The 8,782-nt window shown below is 36.3% G+C and overlaps 1 long non-coding RNA gene across 1 annotated transcript; it reads right to left on the bottom strand.

The window, feature by feature from the left end:
• Positions 1-2,733: 2,733 nt before the first annotated feature.
• LOC116401817 lies at positions 2,734-4,434 on the bottom strand. Its single transcript, XR_004214209.1, has 3 exons — positions 4,101-4,434; positions 3,894-3,939; positions 2,734-3,129 (listed from the first exon to the last, which is right to left on the bottom strand). It is a non-coding gene; the product is annotated as an uncharacterized LOC116401817 (long non-coding RNA).
• Positions 4,435-8,782: the final 4,348 nt, after the last annotated feature.

The following is an 8,782-nucleotide window of genomic DNA, read 5'->3' on the forward strand; positions in this document are numbered from 1 at the left end:
GTTGAATATATAAACATTCTTGACGTTTTTAAAACGTCAAGAAAAAATACATATTAGTTGATGTTTAATAAACGTCAAGAAATCTGAAAATTGACCTACCCTCGCCTTTTCGTAAAAATTCTTGACGTTTTATCTTTGGAACTACCCCTTTCTTGACGTTTTTTGAAAAAAAATGTCAAGAAAGAAAAACAACAAACGTCAAGAAAGGCCTTTTTTGTAGTAATGACATACATAAATATATATATATACATACATACATAAATAAATAAATAAATATATATATATATATATAATGAATTAAAATGGTTTTGTTGCTTTACTGTTTTACTCTATAAAGGAAGAGCATTATAAATATATTATTGAGGAAACATCTTTCGAAATGACTGGTTTTGGAAGTGTCATTAGATTTTTAGTTAGTTAAGCACATTTTCCTCCCAAATAGTAGTCGAAATACAACTGTTTTTTAAGAAGAAGAAACCGAATCCTTCAAACTAGGATAAACCTAGGATAAAAGTCATTATCTATTAACATAGAGTTAAAGTTACAAGGTTGAAGGCTAGAGGGAAGCCTGAAACAACCTAATCTAACAAAGCTTAAAGTTAAGAGTTGGTAGTAACATCATATTAGTTACAAGATGAATGACGCCTAGACCAAACTTCGATCAAGTTACATGTGTCTTCCCACAAGTTAACAATAAACCTTGATTTATCCTTAAAAATTCTATTGTTTCTTTCTATCCAAACAATCCAAAGTAAGCCAGTTATGGAGGGAGGAATACACATTAGAGAGCTCAATTATGGATGGAGGAATACACAACTTTTTCTCGTGGTCATTTTCCTCGTGGGCATTCTCTTCATGTTTCTTCTTATTCCGACTAAAATACAAGCACAAATTATTCTTCGCCTTCGTATAGGTTTGTTTGAAGAAGATTAAAAAAGTCCTTAATTTATCTCGACACTTCCAAAACCAGAATATAATACCCGTGCTACATAAATCCCTCTTTCCAAATAGTCGAACATGAACTATCCATGCATATCTTGGAATAAACAAGAGAAACCCTAACTAAACGCAAATAGAAAATACGTTGCAATCTAAAATATAGTTAAAGAAACAAAAAGAAGTTTTAATGCTGTGGGTTTTTTACTGATCTTCTTCAACAACAAAATAACTCAACGCCACAGTTCAATTTTTCCTTCCACGAATTGGGTTTTTAAAGAGTTTTCACCGCGAATAAATTTTTTTTGGTTCGACAAGTAACAACATGTGAATCCCCAAATGCAAGGTTTTATTAAAAATTAAAAATATAATTTTTTTTAAAAAATTATAATACCTAAAAATATAATTTTTTTTATATTTATAACCTAATTTTCTGTCATTGCATACTTGAGAGAAATATATTTTTCAATTAGCATAATAACCTTTATATAGTAAATTAAATTTGTAGAATGAGAAAAGACCTTAGATCCAAAAAAGTTATTTATTTATTATTGGAGTGAATTGTATAATTAATGTAGTTAATGGATGGTTTTGTAACCATAAAAAAATAATGAAAATAATTTTCTAAAAGAATGAATGAAAATTTGGAAAGTTAAAAGGTTTTAGGAATTAAAAAAAAGGGTGTAACATTATAAAAGACTACCAAATATACTGTAAGAGACATGCATTAAAGGAGCTGAGTGTCACGTGTGAAATTTTGACCCCAAAAATCACCCCCAAAATTGCGCTAATTCATGCCACGACTCCTTCAGCAAGGCCCAGGAGCAGCCCAACGTGGTCCTAAGACAGCCTAAGGGCGACCACGACATGTGCCTACGGCATTGGCATGCACCTCTCGAGGACAGCTCACAAGCCCCGCACGCGTGCCACGACGAGTGCCCATGACAGCCCGAGTGTCAGCCCACGACACAGCCCCATAGCACGCCCAGATGCCGTTGACACGGCCATAGGCGCCCGCACCAGCGCCCACCATCGGACCCAGCGCGCGCCCGTGTCCGCCCAACGTCCAGACGCCCCAGAACCTCCGAGAAGCTTCCAGAAGAATCGGGAAGGCGCGCGCGCGCGCACAACGCCCAACGCGCGCGCGCGGAAGGCTCTAGAAGGCCCACGCGCGCGCCCGACGCCCCCAGATGCTTCCAGAAGGCTCCAGACACGCCCATGTGCGTGCTGCCCCGCCCATGCTCAGTCTAGACAACCCCAGAAGCCTCTAGAACGTTCGAGACAGTGCCAGAATGTGCTGGAATGCGCGGGAGGCTCCCGAGAAGGCCCCGGAACGTGCTGGATGATGCTGGAACGTGCTGGAACACTCTAGAAGGCTATTATGACGGTCAGCGAGTGTCATGAAAGGTCTAGTCCTCTCTAGAATGTTCTAGGCTTCCTTGTTATGTACCAAATGAACTTGTAATCTCTAGAATCTCCCTTGGCCGACCTTCTAAGGCCCAAGGTCGGTGGGGATGGTCTATAAATACTTGGGGAGGGCCTCATTTGTATCAAGCCTTGCAACCTTGCATCTTGGCATGTCTTAGCCAAGCAAGGTCACCTTGCCACCCAAAGTCTCCTTGCCCATGGTATCCCCATGACAAGAAGACAGCATATTTGTACCCAAATATGTATTCATCTATTGTTGGAATGCAATGTATCATTCCAAAGACGTATCCATCCAAACTCCCTCATCCTTCCAACCTCTCTCGTGTCTTGCAACCAACCTTAGTACTTCCGCTGCAACCCGTTGTCGTAGTGCTTGGCGCACTACCCCTTCCGGGAAAGGCTTACTTGGCTACGTGGGCATTGTAGTTAGCCAAGTGCCGCACGTATGGTTAGCTTCAGATCCTAACCACGTGACATGAGGCATGCATACTACCAAATATACTATAAATAAACCATAATTCTTTTTTAAGAAATTAAACAACTAATTAAATATAAAGAAGAAAGATTAGAAAATGAATGATCAAACAAACTATGACTCATTTATTTTTGACAGGTTCGGCCAGTATCACCTGACAATTCATTTTCACCAAGAAAATAAACATGAGTAGCCTTGGAATCAAGTTCCTCCGATAAAAGCCACGGAGTTAATGGGTTAGAGACAGAACCAGAATTTGAGTTCAACGATGTGGATGGAAAATTCTGAAACTAGGAGCAACAGGAAGTTAAGACAACAAATTATTTTTAATATAGAAAGGGTAATTGTAAGAAGTTGTTAATGAAGTGTCCAAATGCATTATGGTAATATTGGGTGCAGAATGTTTGGTAGTTTTATCCGTGTGCTGTGAAGCACCACAGAGTTGAAGCATATGAAACCAGTGTTTATCTGACAAAAAATAGTGTCATGATCATTGCCTTTCCATTCCATAAATTTATGGATAGCAGAAGAAAGAGAACTCTCAACACTTGAATCACCATATAGCAGTCTACATCCGGGTGGTGCCTTGATTTTTGAAGATTTAGTTAAAAGCAGTGATAAAATTGGTACATAAATTACAGTGCATTTCTCGATATGCAACAACATTAAGAGCAACTTAAAGACAACAGTCATCAAGAAATCTAGTATTTAAAATGTACAAAGAGCAGTAGTAAACATATGTATTTTATGGCTGACTTTATCCATAATAAATGTTGGATTAAATCATCAAAATAAAACACAAACAGATAATTATCGAGTTTTTCAATGGAGGATAGAGAGGAAGACATGCATGCACAACTACTAGATCTATATGGTGCCATACTGCCAGTAAAAATTTAAAGACACACATGACAACATTATTTTGGTGAAGTTCTAATATTGCAACCATGGAGGAAAAATCAGCAAATCTTAAATAGATGTAGTAGTCCAAATGATAAAAGTTTGTCTCAAGATAATATTTCAATAACTGCAAATGCATTGTGTTGAACCTAACCTCTTGTGTTTCACGGTAATGAACAAGGACAATGTGTTCAAAGGTCCTGAACAAAAAGCAGAAGCAAGTCATAAATTATATAAGTAGAACACGATATACTGCCACTATCTAATTTCATTTTTCTTTGCTTGTGGCATGATGGGGATAGACCCCACTGAAACAACTGGTAGCAAGCAATTTAACAACTTTCTTTCAACCATAACATACTTATCTAGGAGCCAATAACACCGGCGAACAAAGGTTGGGCTATCTAGTCCATGGGCATAGTATACATGTATCCTTTCTACATTACCAACCTGCCGAAGAGAAAGAAAAGATTATCAAAGCACACCTTTTCTTGGTTATTAAGGCTGTAAAAGAATGAAAATTACCATAAATCTGAACACAGTTAATATTAGACCATTGAACAACCTATAGATTCAAAAGGAAAGACTCAAACCACCAATAGACTGGTTAATCATTTAAAATGATCTCCAACAACATGATACGCAGTATATCGTGCTAGATCCATAATTACCACATGTGGACTCCTATGGTAATTTCATTGATGATACGCAGCTAGTAGGTAAGATTATGAAATGAAGACGGTATGTGAGAAGATTGAAAAGATCAACATGATAAAATTATAGGGATTTGAATTTATATCTTAAGAACACCAGAGTCAAATGCTTAAGCTGATTAACTGTGTTAAATTTAACTCTATCATATATTTTAAATCTGAACAGTCATTAAACAACTACATTTTGAATAAGCTTTAGAGAATATTAGCAAAAACAGTAGAAATTACTTCAAATTTGTAGAGAGAACATATAAATTATATTCTACAGAAACACGAGCCCATAGCATGTCTACTGAGTAGCAATGACAGTGAAAAAGGGAATAGTAAGTAACTAATCTCATAAACCCCTTTCTCACATCTAACCAAGTTCTTTCACGACATGCAAAAGCATCAAAATATTTAAGAAAACTTCCAATATTGCATTTGGAACTCATTGATTGACTTCAACGTTTAAGAGTCATAAAAGACACAACTTACTTTCTCACCTGTCACCACTAAGCCTACGGCAACATCTTTTTATAAGATATTCAGCTAATCTTTAGATTGGTTACCAAATAATCGTCTATTGTTTTGTAATTGATCCCACCAAGCGCTTGCGCCACCTTGAAGTTTGAGAGCAACTAATCGAACCTTCTTGTGTTCGGGTGTATTGGCATAGTCGAAAAAATTTTCTACGTTCTTGATCCAATCAAGAAACTTCTCCACGTCCATTCGACCATTGAAGGTAGGGAGATCCACTTTCATACGTATTTCATGATCTTCTTGAAAGTATGGTCGAAGTCCAAGCCTCTGTTGAGGTTCTTGATGAATGTTCAGCAAGTTGTCTTCATCGGAAGAGTCAGAATCATTTAAGAAATTTTCAGGTACGTTGTTTCCATACAATCGATTATTGTGGATGTGAATAGGTTGATTTCTTAGTAGTTCTTAGTTTACAACAGGGTTTATTGGTCTTTCTTGTCTTTCTTGGTTTGCTGCAATTGGGTTTCTTGGTCTTTCTTGTCTTTCTTGGTTTGCTGCCATTGGGTTTCTTGGGGGCTGAATTGCTTCTTCTAAAGGTTGGACATGAAATCGGGTAAAAAGGTTTGTTAATTCTACTAACGATTGCTGTATATCTGACTGCCCTTTTCGAAGTTCTTCAATAGCTTGTTCTACCAACTGCAAGCGTTGGTTGAAGGAGGCTTCCGCGTCCATGGATAAGAGTGGTAGGATCCAAGTTTTTTTAGGGAAGAGTGAGCTAGGATCACGCTCTGATACCAATTGATTCAGTAATTGCAAAGCTAGAAATCTTTATGTATAATGCCTCTTTTTTTTTATGTCTTATTAATGAAAATGAGAAGCTTTTTTATAGGCTGGAGATTATAAGAGTTGTTAAACTAACTTGGGGTTGAGTTAGTTTAACTTGGAGTTGAGTTAGTTATAACTAACTCAAGATACAAAATTGGTAATTCAAATAACTAATCCTAAACTATAAAAATGGTAATTCAAACCCCTCCTCTAGGATAAAACTCAAGAAACATCAAGAAGGGAGATGTTCTACATCAAAGTGTAGAGAACGATTCAAAATCCTTGGTGAAAGAAATGAATGTTAACTAATGTGTGTTTATGTGAAATTGTTCAATGAGTATGTTAAGGATAAAGAAAGGTTTATGCGAGATAAAATTATTTGATGTTGTTTATGCGAAATGATGTTTATGAAAAGGTATTGCGAAAAGGATTTCATAAAACCTTAGTCTTTTAGACATTCTTTCAAAAATTCATCTTCCAAGATGAGGTGTTTAGGCCAAGTAGAGAAGAAGGTTGAAGGATTTGCAGCGAGATGACCAGACGTTTTGAAAATAGTTAAGCATTGGTTGTTTGGTCAAAGTGTTGTAATTATGTATCAAACACATGTTATTAATAAACATCTTGGTAGGTATTTATTATACTTGCACGCCTACTCTCACATTTAGCCATATGTTGTACTTTGTTTTCCACCTTGACTTTTAATGACACACAAACCAACTTTCCAAGGAATTCCCTTTCATTTTCCTATTAACTCATATTCTCTTTTTTTATCAAGTCCTTGATAGAGAAAGTGGACTTTGAGTTGTTGGACTTTAGTATTGCATGGACATACAATTTTGAATGAAAAATCCTTATAAATGGGGCCTTTTAACTCATTTGATGGGTTGGCTATTGAATTTGGGCTTTCATACCAAATGGAATTTCTTTTTCTTATTTACTTAAAGAAAAAAAAAAAGAAAATTTACCACGCCCATTTTTTTTCATCTATTTCTTTCGTCCGGTTCTTTCATCCAACGAGTCCCACAACTCGATTATGAGTCTAGAAGTACTAAGTCAAACTTAGTGGTTGTTCGAATAAAACGCAACTTCAAATGTAAGTATTCTAAAAACCTTATTTTTTGGTTTAGTCTCGTTAATTAAGCCCAATTAGGGTAGAATTTCGATTCTTTTTCTGTTGTGCATGTCTTAGTTCTATCAGTAACTCCCTTCAGGGTGATAACTCTCATCAGCAGACTTTCCATTACTGGTTTCTTCCTTAGTCATCATTATATTGTTGTTTTCCACAATAGATAGGGTGAGTTGCAGTTTTACATGAAATGCTCTGCTCAACCCACACTCTTTTCTCACTAGTTCCTTATTCTCAATCTTCAACGCAAATTTCATCATCTCGGCCAACCCAATCGGTTCCACGGTTTCCACTTCCATTTTTATTCATGGGCTAAGCCCAATCATCAAAGTCTCCTCTAACACTACCGTTTGAAGAAATGCTACCAGAGCTAAATATCGATCAAATCGGTTGCGGTATTCTTCTACAATCATTTTCTGTTTGATTGAGAAAAATCTTCCAACCAAAGTTCCTTCTCGAATTGATCGAAACTGTACAAGCATTCGTTCTTTCAGGTCAGCCCAATTCTTAAAAACTTCCAACTCTTCTTGTGCTTGGTACCAATCCAATGCCAGATCATCAAAACTAATAACGCTTGTGGTTAATTTCTCTGAATCGGTAAGATCATGTATCTTAAAGAAGCGATAGGCTCTAAATTTGAGACCCATTTCTAATTTGAGTAATGAAGTAAAATTTGGCTAGGTATTAAGAATTTGGCGTTTAAATAAATCCACGAAAAGGATTAAGCGATAAAAAAATTTATGGTTAAGTATACGTTATTGCGATTCAGTGGGTAGTTCGCGAAGGAAGTTGTGCGACCCATTTCTAATTCGAGTAAGGAAGTAAAATTCGGCTAAGAATTAAGAAGTTGGTGTTCAAATAAATCCATGGAAAGATTAAGTGATAAGATCTTTTACGGTTAAGTATACTTTTTTGCGATAAGTGGGTAGTTCGCGAAAGAAGTTGTGCGATAAGAAGCGAAAAAGTCTTTGCGTAAGTTAGGAAATGAAAGTTTTGAGTGTTAGACTAGGAGTTTTGGGTGGTCTTCGCGAGAAGAACCAAGTGTTTCGTGGAGAAGAAGTCTACGAGGAAGCCTTGGAGTTTAAGTTCGTGATAAGAGTTTTATGCGAGTAAAAGTTGGTTAGTTCACGTGGAACGTTTCTTATAATAAAAATATAATCAAGCGATAAGGTTATTCACGAGAAATGTTAAGTGGTTGAATTTATTCACGGTTTGGGTTAGGCGGGGAGCAAGGTTTGTAAAGAAAATGTCAAATCTGATTTGACATGGGTTAACATGTAAGATTAAGGATTTGAGCATGACTAGGTTAAATATTAAGGATTTGCATGACTAAGTTAGTATAAGGGATCTATAAAATAGGAGAATTTAGGTAACTAAGGAGGGGATGACGAGAGTTTTGTTGAAATGTTAAAGTGTTGTTGGTTTAGCCTCGCGAAAAGATGGTTGTGAGAAGGACTTCTTTAGTAAATTTTGGTGAGTGCTTTTCAGTCAAAAGAATTTATGTTAAGAAACTTTATTACGATTTCTCTTTACTGATTTGAAAGAAGAATTCAGATGAGAATGTTTCAGAAAGATTTCTATGAAAAGTTATGTGTTCAAGCATTATTGATAATGTTAAAGCTTGATTTGATGACTATGATTTCAATATTATGTTTCTTTGAGATGATGCTAACTTTTGTGTGCACATAAAGAGTGAAGGCAACTATGGAGTGTACGAACTACATGGTAATAAGAAGCTGACTTATGCATTGAAATGAGCGTATAAAGCTTAGCGGTATGAGCAACAAAGACGAATTTGTATGTTCTCAGATGCTGTTGATACAGTAGTCTAAACGCGAGGTAATGACACCAAGCGTAGAGAATGATTCGGGATCCTTGACAAAATGAAATGATTTTTTAAGCATAAAGAAAGGTTTATTC

The sequence above is a fragment of the Cucumis sativus genome, chromosome 1 (assembly GCF_000004075.3).
Source record: "Cucumis sativus cultivar 9930 chromosome 1, Cucumber_9930_V3, whole genome shotgun sequence".
Taxonomy (NCBI): Eukaryota; Viridiplantae; Streptophyta; class Magnoliopsida; order Cucurbitales; family Cucurbitaceae; genus Cucumis; species Cucumis sativus.